The sequence below is a fragment of the Gadus macrocephalus genome, chromosome 20 (assembly GCF_031168955.1).
Source record: "Gadus macrocephalus chromosome 20, ASM3116895v1".
NCBI lineage: Eukaryota > Metazoa > Chordata > Actinopteri > Gadiformes > Gadidae > Gadus > Gadus macrocephalus.
In genome coordinates this window covers 2,193,499-2,210,083 of record NC_082401.1, presented here as the reverse complement: position 1 = coordinate 2,210,083, position 16,585 = coordinate 2,193,499, and the positions used below count along the sequence as shown (strand labels likewise).

Below are 16,585 nucleotides of genomic sequence, written 5' to 3'. Positions count from 1 at the left end.
TTTGGTGTTGGTTTTGTTGTGTATCATCTGCTGCCAGTATTGTTGGTATTGTCTGCTCGCGATGTAAGGCCGGGGTGGATGCCACCCCTAGGTGGGGTGTGTATGGCATACCCATGTCTGAAGCATGGGTAGCGTTTCTCCCACGTGGTTTCCCCATACACCAGGTCCAGCGAGTTGTTTTAGTCCCATGCTCATGGTTGTTTGTTTTTATGATCATTTTGCCTTCTTTCTGTTATTTCTAATGGTGTTATAATGGTAGTCCCGTGCTGGAGTCCTATCCCTCGTACCCCAAATGAGTAAAAGTCGTCTTGCGACGACTTGAGGGGGATATGTTGGGAAAAATAACCTGCTGAGTACATCACATGTACATTATAAATATAGCTAACTCCTACCCTAGCCTGATGAGCACATCACATGGACACATTATAATATAGTCAACTCTTGCTCTAACCCAACCACACAAACATGATAATATATAGTCAGGTCAAGGCCGGAGCTGAAGGCCCCATCTCCCAGGCAGGCAGATGGTGGACACTCAGACAATGCACCAGTATCATCTCCAGAACGGGAGAGCCACATTAATTTATCACACAGGAGACATTTTGAGAGCTCTTCCCCGTTAGGAGGAACCAAGAGATACCTCTGCCCACACCAGGGGCCTGAGAGCCACATTAAATTATCACACACGAGACATTTCAGGGGGGCACTCCCCGTTTTAATTTATCACACCGGAGACACGAGGAACTCTCCCCGTTACGAAGCTCTCTCAGGGCCTGGGAGCCAAAACACACAGAACCGCACACACCTCAAACGCACACACCTCATCGAGAGGAGGATACAGCATAAGACTGCATCACACAGGGACTCTTCACCTTCTTCTGAAGCAGACCTTCCACGGAGGCGAAGCTCCGGACGAACCATCAGCGCTGATTAGGGACTTAGACATATTCGATTTCTCACGCTTTATGACTCTGTATAACCGTTGCCACTTTACTTAATAAATCCAAGGTCCTCGTGCCGATAGACTTTATTACCTCTCCGTCTCATTTTATCTGGTCCAGTAGCTAGACAGACCGTTTTTCCCAACAGTTGCCCACGATCATCATTTTACTTCTGTGCATAAAATATTAATTGTCTTTTCTCTTTAGGAGGTGGCAACACAAGCATTATAGTTGCCAAACACTCATCTTTTTACTTCTCTGCATTGATCTTAATTCTTTCTCTCTCCAGGAAATGGCAGTATAAGAACGAATGCCAAACACTGACAGTAATTATATTTTTTTTCAGGTTGCTAAGCCCTTCTGTCTATTAAACATGCGTTTTGTGTAGCAAGACAGGTAGAGAACCAGGCTGGTTCAAATAGACATGGGGTTCAACTGCTAGAATAATATGTCTAATTAATAAATGGTGCACATGGTTTTAAACGGTGCCCAAGGAAAGAGTTAGCTCAACTGCTGTAGTCACAATTACAATACGTTTTTTGCGAATATTAAAGGTACATGGGTTAAATTCTGCTATAATCAGCTACTACATACGAATAAACACTGCGTGAAATGTTCAAAGGTCAACTATTGCCTCCATTGGAGCGATTGTAATAGATATAATATCGTACCACAATATGCATGCATTATCTTGTATTCAACAATTAGGAAAGCCGGATTCCAGAACCGAAAGAAGTCCTACAAAAGGGCACCAACCCAGGGGTCTTGCATCAACCAGATCCCTGTACGGCAGTTACACAGTGATCTTAAAATAGAAATAATTATCTAGACTCCACATCATGAGCGGTTAGCCTTTAAAGTTGTCCATAGCGTGCATATCGCTCGTCCACAGAAGTCCGGGGTTATCCAGGCCTGGGGATTCTTATTAGAAGAATTCTGGGATAACCTCCAATAGAGGAGTCCCCCCCAATAGAGGATCCTGAGGACAAGCGGTAGAAATGCATAGTTCAACAGACCTGACGAGGTCCAAAATACCAAAATAAGAAAGAATAAAATATATTTCATTGCAAACTATGAAAATAATAAAAGTCTTCACGTAAACTACAATTAAATTACATAAGTAATAAAATGTAATCCATAATTCATCATAATTTTGATTAACAATATACGTGTTACGTTTTTTCTTTATACGCCAATACAGTGGATACTCGATTATTACAATGTATCACAACCAGTTTAATGGTCAACCAAAACGCACAGCCGTACGTAACCCCGACTGTTCCCAACTGACAACGTTCCGGTAACAACAGAAGTATGATGCCTAATATTGAAATGCAGATTTTTAATATTAAGATATTTTGATAAATGTTCAAATTTAAGTTTTGTATGTTTGTATTTTCCCATGTGGTCTTGTCACCCTGTTATTCTGCAGGGTCGTTCAAAATCCTTTGAGGTTAGTGGAAATCAGTTCTCACTCTGTTCCTTTGTTATCTTGTGTTGGTTTGGGCCTGTTATCCTTGATCCCCAGGAAAGCGCAGAGACGCAAGTGATAAGGAACGGCCAGCCCCATATTTATGACATCTTAAGGAATGATGACTTAGATGACCATGTGGTTAACAAAGGCTTTTGGTTTGTTGTGAGGCAGCTGTCCTCAGCAACACTTCTGAAGGTGTAAGAACTCCTGGCCACTCAGCGGACCTTTCTGCGGACCCTTTAGAAAATGAAGGGCTCCGCAGGAAGAAATCCCATCTGAAGTCTCAAATTGTTGAATAATATGCTTATTTTTAGGTCTGTTGATGCATGTTATGATTATTCTTCGTTCGTGCTTTTCTTAAGAATGTGTATATAGAGATAAAATGAAAATAAAAATCAGTAAAAATATAAAATGAAAACAAATGGTGGATTCATATACCATGTGTGAATGTCCTCTTGTGTGTGTCAGAGCCACCAAAATAATGGAGGTTACTCGACTGATACATACACGAGGGGATATTGAAAGCATACCACATAAAAAACTAAGATAATTAGAAAATGGTTCATTATAATTAACTTTCAATAACTTTGCTTTATCCAATAACTTCTGAATTTTTCTTTTAGGTTCAGTTTTTGTTTTGTTTATAGAATATCACCATATATTTAATACCCAGATGTGCATAATTGTTGTAGGTTTGGATGACTCTTTGTTCTGCCTAGTTTAGACGGTTTTGATTGACCTAGCTCAAGATTCACCGGGTGTCAGACGTAGGATTGTGGCACTTCCTGGGAGCCTCCGAGCCACACGTTAATCGACTAATCGTTCCTGCAGTGTTCTGAGGTGGTAACGATGGGGCTCATGGGGAGGCCCCGGGAGAGTTGTCTCCCGGGCTCACACGGGGAGAAATCGGGTAGGTCGGTAAGTCAGAAGGTTGAATTAATGTATCGATTTGATGTTGACCAACAAAAAACTAGATAATTATAATAATAAATACTGTTCATGAAATGGTATAGTTAGGTCTGGGACCTGCGTAGCTAAAAAAACTGTTTTTGAAATAGTAATGAACGTGTCCGGGACATGTGTAGCTATAAAATAAGTAAAGATAAAACTGGGTTTTACTTTACTTCACTTTGCTAAGACATATTCACGTTTGATGTGGTATGCAGAAAGTGGCGCAATAGGATGTTGTGCAGAAAATAAGGCGTATTCACGTTTGATGTGGTATGCGATGTACATAGGAGTGAATCAAAGTGTGGACAACATCAAATGCGAGCAATAGGTAGAATAAATGAAGATTAGGTCATCCAATATACATAGTTAGTGTAGGACAATCGGGTAGTATGATGAAGGTAACTGTTATTATGAGATACGGTTAACACAGAAGTGATATTGAACATGCAAATTTTAACATTGTTATTTCCCTTTTACATCTTTTTGGTTATAGCAACTTGGTTGCACTACGGTGTTGTTAGCTTTGGTTGTCATTCAATGCGCATGGCTGAAGCGATGCGCAAGGAGGGATGTAGTGTGAAATTAAATCAAAGTAGATACTGTAAAACAATTAAAATTAGAATTCATGGAAATATGTTTTTGAACAACTAACTGTTGTACATGAGTTTGTATTTCTGCAATAGAAACAAAAGTTCCAGAACCAGATGCAGACACACCCGGAGCCTACAAACTACCACAGGACGTCCCATGCAAGGACCATACAGCCCACCATCCAAAGGACCCCCATCTGACAGGTTTGATGAAGTAATGCAGGAGTACCTGCAAGCACTAACTCAAGCTTCTTTAAGGTTGTATTCCCAGATCACAGACCAGAAGCCGTCCGATCCAGAGGATCCTTCACCAACGTCAGTGACACCTGGCGAGTGGATCTGGGTGAAAAAACACCATCGAAAGACCCTAGAAGACCGGTGGGAGGGGCCATACAAGGTACTCTTGGCCACACCCTTTTCTGTTTCTGTAGAAGACCGACGCGGGGCCCAGTGGCACCACCTGAGCCGGTGCCGCAAAGCAGATACTCCTGGCAGATCGTGGACTGAGACCCTGACTGACCTAGCTGCACTCCAAGCCAAGGACAAACACTCCTCATCCCAAGACGATGGGCCACAGCGTGCCCTTGGAAAAGTACCTGGTAGGATTCCTTCTGGTAGTCCTGTTCCAAGAAGGAGCGGGAGACAACATCGCCAGGAGTTGCATGCGGGCCCAATAAATTTCCATCTAGAGGGACGTATGATTCCTTAGAAGCGCCACATCTCTCACCACCCCCGGTAGTGCACCCAAATGGAGGGACGCACGAAGAATATTGGGAGGTAAAGACAGCACCAGATGGGTCCGTGGCCAGGGCATTGGCTGGACTGCGATCCCTCAAATTGGAGTTGGCCGAGAACTCCGGTATTGGTGACCCAATAGCTGGATGGATGGAGAACCTGTTTGGTAGGTGGAGAGGTATGATCCAGTCAGTACTCATCGCGGGAATAATGGCAGTAGCCGTGTTAATTGTTGTCGGCTGCTGTTGTATTCCCTGCGCACGAGGGCTACTGAATCGGCTGATCACCACAGCAGTGGGCGCTACAGAAGTGCCAAGTGCCATTCAGGCTTACATTACCTGAGGGGCCCGACCCTATCCAGCTGTAATATCTAGAATAGTCACACCTATACTATTCTAGTAGAATCGACTGTATTTAAGATAATCAATATCCCGGATTTACTTGAATAACACATTTTAAAACAACCATACCAGACTATGTTTGTTATTGTGTAGTGTTGCTTGGTTGCGAGTGCAACCCGTTATTTCTGAATCGCTGCATTGATAATGGTACTGTTGATCTTCCTTGAGACGGTTGTTTTACAGGCCACCTGTTACTGACACGACGACGACGGAGAACCTGTTTGGAGGCTCCCATGATGTAGGAGTGACCTCTCTGGGTTGAGCCTTTGACAAGGAGGGACGAGTCTTGGGTTCATGAATTACAGGCCCGACGGCGACAAAAAACAACAACAATGACTACGATAATAACAATGCCCAAACCACCCACATGAACCGGCGCACCAATACACGAAGATCACCTGAACCCCCCAAATCCATGCATGCCTATCAATCATTTTGAAAATTTAAAATTGTATTATGAACACCAATTTTTACTTTACTTTTGAACATGTTGAACATTTTATGACCTTATAGCACATAACTGAAGGGTATTAGCTTAGGATTTCTATGGATACTTTTGTTTGTGTGCTGTTTGATCATGTGATTGTATGACAACAAGATTTATGTTCATTGTTGTATTGTTAAATAATGACCTGTATTTCCAATGAGACCCACAAGGTGAATACCGTTCCAGTATTATCGGGAACGCGTTGTGGTTTTTCTCTATTCGATAGAGTTGTTCCCACACGGTTGATGGTGTTGATGATTGATCCTACTTTGGATATGTTTTCGGTGTGGTAAATGGTGTTTATGATTTAAAATAATATTGTATGGTCATCTAAGATGACCAAGGAGGGACTGTTACGTATTTTAGGAACACAAGCTGTATTTCCCTCACTTAACCAATAGGGGGTAGGACCAAACATATAAGCCGTAAATACTACACATAGCCACAAGGGAAAGCAGGACATTACTGAAGGCTGCAATAGATACTTTAGCCACTGAGGGCAGCATCACAGACCAGGCGAGAAACCCGAGAGTTATCTCACATCGGCTCCACCCCCACTACTTCCGGACCGCGCTGTTCTGATCATAACAGCCTACAGGATCCAGATTGTCCTCAGAATTCTTCCGGCAGCGATTAGACATACGTGGGTTTATGGGCTATGATCAGCTAGGAGAACGCTCGCACGTGCTTAGAACACATCTTCAATCTCTCTTTGCTTCAGAGTATCAGTTTACCATACCGAAAATACTTTATACAAATAAAGTCTCTTTAAAGCTATTCCTTTGGATTCGACCCCTCTTTCCCTGAAGAACCCAGCAGCACGGTGGTCTGTCTGACATCAGACAGCATGCAACAGGAGAGCAACACTGCAGACACGAAAGATCACAGAAGACCCAAGCGTCAGTGTCACAGTTCTTCATACCCCAATCATCTCCTGAGGTTGATACGGTATGAGACATTATGTTGTGATTGATTTCCTATCTGGTTGTGCTTTTGCCAGAACATCGCAGTGCATGGGCAGAGCCTATTTTAGTAAACTGTTGTGGTTTGATTGATGTTTAGGATGTTGAGTTTTAAAAGTCGAATGAACGACCATTTATTTAATATACAGAAGTATATAAATATTATATATGGCCACTTAAAGAACAAATCATACTAATTAGGGCTGTAACGATACACAAATTCACGATTCGGTTTGTATCACGATTTTTGACCCACGGTTCGATACATCCCACGATTCTTTTAAATTTAAAAAGCATTTTATTTAAACAACACTTAAATACCAATTATCTTAATGTAACATTCAATAACAAATAAATTGGAACACTGAACAGATTTGAACCGAAAGAATACTATTAAAGTATAGCTAAATTCATAAAGAAATAACCAAAGATTGCAGTTGGAGGATGCTTTTTGCTGGTAGGCATAATAGGGCCCCTTTAACTTTGGTTGGTTTATTCAAATATCCTTATTAGCGCTTCTTATTAGGCTATGTAGCTTAAATAATGACATAATCAGGCCGTAAAGAATGTTTAATAGCCTAACTTTCAATAGATGAGGAAAAACATGAACGTCGCAATAACGAGGCATAGGGCCCTATTTTAACGGTCTGAAACGCAAGTGGGAAGCGCAAAGCGCAAGTAGCTTTGTGGGCGGTTCTACGGCGCTATCGCTATTTTACAGGCGGATAAATGACACTTGCGTCGCGGCGCAAGTGTCAAAAGGGTTGGTCTGAAGCAGCCTAATTACCCGTAGGTGTGGTTTGGGCGTAACGTCCAACAAACCAATGAGAGTGCCAGCTCCCATCCCCTTTAAGAGCCATGAGCGCATTTGAATCGGACGAGTTGATATTTTGACAGCGCGTCTGCAGTCTCCGATGAGACAGATGCACATGAATTTCAAACTGCAAATGGCTCAGTTTATTGCCAAATAATATGGCCCAATTCACACATGGAATAAGGGGTTTTCTTCCACAACTTCAGAAATACTGAGTCTTCAAATAAATTTCGCCAAAGAAAACGTATATGATATAACATATGATATGCGGTAACTGTGGTTCTATGTAATGATATACGCAATACATTATAAACATTGTTTCTTATCAGTATTGTATGCTATCCTAATATGCATGTGTCCCCGCGGTAATAGACATTGCCATTGATTGTATTATGCGTTACGTGTTTAGTTTGCGTGTGTTTAAACAGAGCACACACGCCCGCATTCATTCATTCTTTTTAACACTCACTCGCGGTAAAACAATGTTTTTCACGATCAAATACTCATCAATCCTAAAAGTTATGGGCATGTAGGCCTACACGATGTCTGTGTCAAGAAAATATGTTTTTGCTGTACGGTGTTTGCAGATGCATTGATTTAAAAGTACAACTTATTACCGCTGCATCAGCTGTTCTTTCCCAAATAATTTACCAAGAATGTGCGGCTAGGTAGATGAGAGAAGCAAAGTGTATGCGCGAGGTGCACAAGCAATCCGTATGCATCGCATGCGCATGTATGCATCCGCCCTTAAAATAGCATCTGAACAACGCGCCACTGACTTTAAACCAGGTATTTCCTGGTCAGTAGCGCAATGGTTTTCAGAAACGTCAAAATACCGTTTGCGCCAGAACACGCCTCCTCCTTCCGCCGAACCGCCCCTTGGGGCGCAAGATCATTCCCTAATTTACCGGCGAGTGGCGCAGGTGGCAAAAGAGCGCTCTGCGCCAGTTGTAAACTAGCAACGACACATGCGCCAGTGACTAAGTCACTTGCGCCGGATGCAAGATAGGGCCCATAGTGTTACGAGTAGAATATGTGTGTGCGGGAGAATGGCAGTGTGCGTATGCGTGTGTGAGTGACGTCAGCGAGTGAGTGGACGAGCGAGGAGAGCGAGCGGTAGCGCGTGTGTCTAGTGAAGAAGCGAACGAGTCCGGTAGAATAAAGTCGTCGTCCTGTACGACGCTGAAGTTGGCATCCGATTCGCAGCGTCCGATTCGGCAATTGCTGGTCCACCTTAAAACGGTCGTGATAATCTTCAAATCGGTCCTGATTGAAAACCACTACACCTAGGGCCCTATCTTGCATCCGGCGCAAGTGACTTAGTCACTGGCGCATGTGTCGTTGCTAGTTTACAACTGGCGCAGAGCGTTCTTTTCCCACCACCGCCACTCGCCGGTAAATTAGGGATTGATCATGCGCCCCAAGGGGCGGTTCGGCGGAAAGAGGAGGCGTGTTCTGTGCAAACGGTATTTTGCCGTTTCTGAATACCATTGCGCTACTGACCAGGAAATACCTGGTTTAAAGTCAGTGGCGCGTTGTTCAGATGCTATTTTAAGGGCGCATGCATACATGCGCATGCGATGCATACGGATTGCTTGTGCACCTCGCGCATACACTTTGCTTCTCCCATCTACCTAGCCGCACATTCTTGGTAAATTATTAGGGAAAGAACAGCTGATGCAGCGGTAATAAGTTGTACTTTTAAATCAATGCATCTGCAAACACCGTACAGCAAACACATATTTTCTTGACAGAGACATCGTGTAGGCCTACATGCCCATAACTTTTAGGATTGATGAGTATTTGATCGTGAAAAACATTGTTTTACCGCGAGTGAGTGTAAAGAATGAATGAATGCGCGCGTGTGTGCTCTGTTTAAACACACGCAAACTAAACACGTAACGCATAATACAATCAATGGCAATATCTATTACCGCGGGGACACATGCATATTAGGATAGCATACAATACTGATAAGAAACAATGTTTATAATGTATTGCGTATATCATTAAATAGAACCACAGTTACCGCATATCACATGTTATATCATATACGTTTTCTTTGCCGACATTTATTTGAGGACTCAGTATTTCTGAAGTTGTGGAAGAAAACCCCTTATTCCATGTGTGAATCAGGCCATATTATTTGGCAATAAACTGAGCCATTTGCAGTTTGAAATTCATGTGCATTTGTCTCATCGGAGACTGCAGACGCGCTGTCAAAATATCAACTTGTCCGATTCAAATGCGCTCATGGCTCTTAAAGGGGATGGGAGCTGGCACTCTCATTGGTTTGTTGGACGTTACGCCCAAACCACACCTACGGGTAATTAGGCTGCTTCAGACCAACCCTTTTGACACTTGCGCCGCGACGCAAGTGTCATTTATCCGCCTGTAAAATAGCGATAGCGCCGTAGAACCGCCCACAAAGCTACTTGCGCTTTGCGCTTCCCACTTGCGTTTCAGACCGTTAAAATAGGGCCCCTAGACTCTTCAAATCTGGACTACATTATCACAGTGAGGCTATACATTATGTAAAACATAGTTTCAGATTTGTGAAACCTTTACCCTATTTGTGAAAATGCAATAAAGGCATTGATGCAATAAAGGAAACTTATTTTTGTTTGTGGATTTATTTTACATTTATACATACCGATATCAGTTTGTGTGTGCATTGAAATGTATTTGTGAGAAGAGAGTAATTTATATATTAATCACAAAATACATTTGTGAATCCTCCTCTGTGCATTCATTATTAATGAGACTGTTCTGACCCATACAGCTACCTGGTCTATGCTTTATATATAAAGCATCGTTTTATAGACCAGGTAGCTACGCAGCAGTGTTCATGCATGTCTGTGTGTGTACGTGTGTGGGGGATAGGGGGGGGGGGGGGGGGGGGGGGGGGAGGGGGGGAGGGGTTAGACTGAACTCCAAGGAGAAGCTAATTCCAAATCATGCTAGCTCTTCAGCATAGTAGACCCTAGCTTTAATTGTTCCTTAAGTTTAGACCATATAGCTACACTGGTCTGCAATGACTTGGTAAGTTTTATACTTATAGCCCAATCTCTGTTTAATTTGTAAAACATGGTAGAGTAGCCTAAGCAGGGTGCGATTTGTGAAAAATTCAGAGGGACTCTTTTTTGAAACCATGAAGCTTACATGTGTTGGGGTAGTTACAAATTCCACAAAAAAAGTAATTAGTTGCTTATTACTAGTTACTTCTGTAAATTGTACCCCTACGCTAGCTGGCGCTATAGCCCTCTCAACATGTGGTAGCAGAGCCACCAGCTATTTACCCGACCCTGCAAACGCACTTAAACAGATCATAACTTTACACACAGGCAAACATGGCTTGGGTAACGCAGGAAAGCGCGTTACTATAGTCTAGTAAAGTAGTGTAGTTACCGATATTTTAAATGTAATGCATTACTTTACGTCGTTACCCATATCGTTACTGTAACGCGTTACCCCCAACACTGAATCACGAATTTCAGAACTTGAACTTTATTGTAGCTCATGAATGACGCTTCACAACGTATTGTATAATAATGTTCTTATTATACAATACGTATACGTATTGCACATTTCAATTTATTAACTTTTTTTTTTCTTATCTAATTTTATCCTTTTGTACTCATTGCAAAGTGGGTTGGAGAGAAACGTAATTTCGATTTCTCTGTTTAGGGTTAGGGTTAACCCAACCCTAACCCTAACCCTTTTCATAAGATAGCCTTGGTGAAGTGATGTCGCACTGTGACCATACTAAAAGACAGTGGAAGGATATGAGCAGACTCATTATCAATAATATGGCACTGATTTAAGTCTTTGTTTAGAAAATGGTTTGTTTGGTTTCCTAAAAATAATAAAGATATAATGTTTTTTTAATATTAATCTAATTATTCTCTAAGCAAAATATTTTATTTCGAACCATGACCACAAAGCATATGTATTATTAGTAGTACAGATGTAGACATTAAAACAATTTGCAAATAAAAATACACAATAGATTTTTTTTATTCAATAAAAGTAAAACAGAAACAAAACTGAAACAGCATAACAACATCCATTAATTTTCACAATAAAATACATAGAGTTAAGGCCCAATCTAAAAATAAATGGAATAAAAGATAAATCCAAACAAGTCAGTACCTTTTGAGGTTCTGGATAATATTCTGGACAGTGTTTGAAATTGTTTAGGATGTTTTAAAAAAAAAAAATAATAATAATAATAATACTTTATATCCTCATCCTCATCGTCATCCGCTTATCCGGGGTCGGGTCGCGGGGGGAGCAGCTCATAATACTTTATATAATAAAGCCAATCATATTTGTCCACCCCCATGTAGATAGAAAGCTTACCGTTTCTGATTATTTTGTATCATGATGTAAAAAGGGTAAAAAGGCCCCTGATTGCTCCACTTGCTTTTTTAAATTATTCTTATTAGTTGTAAAGTGGCATCAGGGGGGGATGGAAATAATTTAGCTAAGGAAGGGATATAAGGACCTCTTCATCCACCAGCAAATCGCACCCTGACACAAGTGTTATTTACAACATTTTGTTAATTGCTACTGTGTGGTTTCAATAGAAATATATATATATACACGTTTCTTTGATTTGTCAGGTTTCAACATGGATAAATTAAGAAGAGGGCAAAGACATGGCCGTCCAGATTTATGGACACAGTCAGGAGGAGAGGATAAGATAGTGGCTGAACTCTCAGCTTTTGTAAATATTTCAAAGAAAATCCCTTGGAACAGCCCCATGTGGGAAACCTTAGCTGGGAAAATATTTAAAGACAAGGCTGTTGATAAGAATAAGTGGCTGTACACTGTATGGAACAGTGACAGAAAGTCAATTAGAACGAGAGCACTGCTGAGGCAGAAAAAAAAGAATCTGAAAAAAGATGAAAATGAGAATATTGGCGATAAAGGGGAAAGTGACTCAAGAATAAGATTGGAAAGTTACATTGAGGAAAAAGCTTTTGAGGAGAAATCAGGAAAAAATGAGGATGAGGAAAACAGAGACACCAGGTCTGAGATTATGGACGAGAATATTGGCGATAAAGGGGAAAGTGACTCAAGAATAAGAGTGGAAAGTTACATTGACGAAAAAGCTTTTGAGGAGAAATCAGGAAAAAATGAGGATGAGGAAAACAGAGACACCAGGTCTGAGATTATGGATGAGAATATTGGCGATAAAGGGGAAAGTGACTCAAGAATAAGAGTGGAAAGTTACATTGACGAAAAAGCTTTTGAGGAGAAATCAGGAAAAAATGAGGATGAGGAAAACAGAGACACCAGGTCTGAGATTATGGACGAGAATATTGGCGATAAAGGGGAAAGTGACTCAAGAATAAGAGTGGAAAGTTACATTGACGAAAAAGCTTTTGAGGAGAAATCAGGAAAAAATGAGGATGAGGAAAACGGAGACACCAGGTCTGAGATTAAGGACGCAAATCATGGAAAGGGTCAAGATGAGACAGAAGACATTGCTCAGAGTCAGACCAGGGTGAATACGGGTGACTGCATTGAAGCCAACGAAAATGACTACCCTGATGACACGTTATTTTGTGTTTGCAGGCAGCGAAACAATCCTAGCGAGCCATATGCCCAATGCAGCATCTGCAAAGACTGGTTTCATCCAGGTTGCATTGGCTACCAAAGTGTAAAGGATATTGCTGCCATTTCCCCATGGCACTGTCCTTCCTGCAAGACAGATCCAAAGGCAACATACCCAGAACAAGACGTAAACATAAAAAGGAGGTTATCCTTTGATGCAGACCCGCCATCCTTTCCTCGAGATTTCCATGTTACCCTGACGAGGGAGGAATGGTCTACGATCAAACCAGACGATAGGGAAGCTAGAGTCTTAAAAAAGGGTTGGACTGACCTTATTAGCAATAAAATAGGCAAAGTCAATAAATGTTGTGTCCTTGCATTCAAAGCAAACAAAATAAGATGTTTTCAGAGCAGAAAATCCAATGGGATGTATTGGAAGGCTAATGCTGTATGTAAGTTCACAGGCTGTGCCACATTTGTACTCTCTATGGCTGACGATCCAAATCTCACAATAGGTGAAGTAAAGGTACATGTCGCAGTCTAGGGAAATGTCGGCGGCCATAGCTGTTATGAACAGCACACACGACACTGTCGACAACCTGAGCGGGAAACGCTTAAAGGAAAACTTGGAGAATTTTCTCCCATGCTTCTCCACACTAAAACTCTTGCCAGTGCGGATGAAGAGAAACTTGTTGCAGGCAACCACAATGATGTAAAGTCCCTCAAAGTCCTTCAAAAGATATCAAGCGAGAAAAATCTTCAGAATCGCCTGGATAAGGATATTTTCATGGAGTGCTTTGCTATACAGCAAATGCAGGATGAGCGAAATCCCAGCACCAAAATAAAGCACAGCAGTGTGCAGTTTATTGCAATCTGTCCTTTTATTGTGTATTGTTATTCGGAGACCCAGCTTAATATTCTCCAAGATCTACAAAAGAAAAATACCTGTTTTCTGTATTTGGATGCCACTGGCAGTGTCGTTGCCAAACCTCACCAGTCCAGCCAGTCTATATTGTACTATGCCCTTTGTATTCCCTGTTTATCGACAACCAAAACTGTGGTTCCTCTGGCAGACATGCTAACAGCTGACAAAAGTACTCCAACAATACTGCACTGGTTAACTTGCCTGCGTCGCGACTACTACAAGTTGTTTCAGAAACATCTAAAACCACAAAAGGTGGAAACTGATTTCAGTTGGGCAATGATACACGCTGTAGTTCAGGCCTTCAACACCATTAGTGTTCCAGAATATCTAAAGCTTTGCTTTCAGGTATGCCAAGGGCAGCAATCAGTTCAGCTGACAGTCATCCACCTCTGTGCTGCTCACATGCTGAAGCTGATTAGCATGAAGATGTCCAAGGTGCAGTGCAAAAAGGAGACAAAACAGTTTTTTTTGTACTGTTTTGCCCTCCTTCAGAATTCCACAAGATTTGGTGAGGTATTGGCAATATCAAGGTGTATGGCACATGTATTTTCAACAAGGACTGACTCAAAGGGGTGTAAGGAACATCTAACAGCACTGCAGGATGCCATACACATGCAGAAGACAGACAATGTCACTTTGAAAGAGACACTAGATGAAGACCACACTGCAGTTGATTTTGAAGACGCAGAGATTAACAGATCTCTCACAAAATCCTCTCCGTTCTTTGCTCCTATCAAAGATGTCATCACCAAAGCACAAGAGGAAGCAGGGAAGGATGATGACACAGAAGGAGCAGTCCAACCAAATCCGCATTATTGTCCAACACTTGTGGATATCATTCTCAAGTATAGTGGTACTGTGCCTCTTTGGACAGGTGTGATGCTCAAACATCTTGGCAAAACCCGAGACAGTAATGCTGTTGTAGAGAACTGGTTCCGCACAACAAAAAAAGTCATTCTCTCTTCAAGATTGCACCGGAGAGCAGGAGACTTCCTCCAGCTTCAGCACGAGTTTGTGGTTGGAAGACTTAAGGGTGTTACATTGTTGGGAAAACGTGTGCCTCCTACAAAGTCTGAAGAGACAAATAAACAGGACGGCCCAGAGACACTTCCGTTGTCTCAAGAGGAAACATGGAGGAAGCGAAGTAAAAATAATAAAAGAAAGTCCAAGGGCCCTATCTTGCATCCGGCGCAAGTGACTTAGTCACTGGCGCATGTGTCGTTGCTAGTTTACAACTGGCGCAGAGCGTTCTTTTCCCACCAGCGCCACTCGCCGGTAAATTAGGGATTGATCATGCGCCCCAAGGGGCGGTTCGGCGGAAGGAGGAGGCGTGTTCTGGCGCAAATGCTATTTTGCCGTTGCTGAATACCATTGCGCTACTGACCAGGAAATACCTGGTTTAAAGACAGGGGCGCGTTGTTCAGATGCTATTTTAAGGGCGGATGCATAGCCTACATGCGCATGCGATGCATACGGATTGCTTGTGCACCTCGCGCATACACTTTGCTTCTCTCATCTACCTAGCCGCACATTCTTGGTAAATTATTTGGGAAAGAACAGCTGATGCAGCGGTAATAAGTTGTACTTTTAAATCAATGCATCTGCAAACACCGTACAGCAAACACATATTTTCTTGACACAGACATCGTATAGGCCTACATGCCCATAACTTTTAGGATTGATGAGTATTTGATCGTGAAAAACATTGTTTTACCGCGAGTGAGTGTTAAAAAGAATGAATGAATGCGGGCGCGCGTGTGTGCTCTGTTTAAACACACGCAAACTAAACACGTAACGCATAATACAATCAATGGCAATGTCTATTACCGCGGAGACACATGCATAGGATAGCATACAATACTGATAAGAAACAATGTTTATAATGTATTGCGTATTTCATTAAATAGATCAGTTACCGCATATCATATGTTATATTATTTACGTTTTCTTTGGCGAAATTTATTTGAGGACTCAGTATTTCTGAAGTTGTGGAAGAAAACCCCTTGTGTGAATTAGGCCATATTATTTGGCAATAAACTGAGCCATTTGCAGTTTGAAATTCATGTGCATCTGTCTCATCGGAGACTGCAGACGCGCTGTCAAAATATCAACTCGTCCGATTCAAATGCGCTCATGGCTCTTAAAGGGGATGGGAGCTGGCAATCTCATTGGTTTGTTGGACGTTACGCCCAAACCACACCTACGGGTAATTAGGCTGCTTCAGACCAACCCTTTTGACACTTGCGCCGCGACGCAAGTGTCATTTATCCGCCTGTAAAATAGCGATAGCGCCGTAGAACCGCCCACAAAGCTACTTGCGCTTTGCGCTTTCCACTTGCGTTTCAGACCGTTAAAATAGGGCCCTCAATGTGTAATCAGTTACAACATGTGACGTTAATTACCTCAAATTAAAAAAGTTTCACAAATCTGAAACTATGTTTTACATAATGCATAGCCTCACTGTGATAATGCAGTCCAGATTTGAAGAGTCTAGGTGCAGTGGTTTTCAATCAGGACCCGTTCTAATGCAGTCAGGCCCCTAAAAAGCATTAAAATGAGCCTGTATTGCATTTTCACAAATAGAAAAAAGGTTTCACAAATCTGAAACTATGTTTTATATAATGTATAGCCTCACTGTGATAATGCAGTCCAGATTTGAAGAGTCTAGGTGTAGTGGTTTTCAATCAGGATCAGTTCTAATGCAGTCGGACCCCTAAAAAGCATTAAAATGAGCCTGTATTGC

General features: G+C 41.9%; 2 long non-coding RNA genes across 2 annotated transcripts; one reads left to right on the top strand and one right to left on the bottom strand.

Moving 5' to 3' along the window:
• Window positions 1-2,238: 2,238 nt before the first annotated feature.
• LOC132448967 (uncharacterized) lies at window positions 2,239-4,311 on the top strand. The gene is made up of 2 exons (XR_009523468.1): window positions 2,239-4,057; window positions 4,215-4,311. It is a non-coding gene; the product is annotated as an uncharacterized LOC132448967 (long non-coding RNA).
• A 2,861-nt stretch (window positions 4,312-7,172) lies between these two features.
• On the bottom strand, window positions 7,173-16,169 carry LOC132448850 (uncharacterized). The gene is made up of 3 exons (XR_009523446.1): window positions 15,843-16,169; window positions 9,299-9,448; window positions 7,173-7,555 (listed from the first exon to the last, which is right to left on the bottom strand). It is a non-coding gene; the product is annotated as an uncharacterized LOC132448850 (long non-coding RNA).
• Window positions 16,170-16,585: the final 416 nt, after the last annotated feature.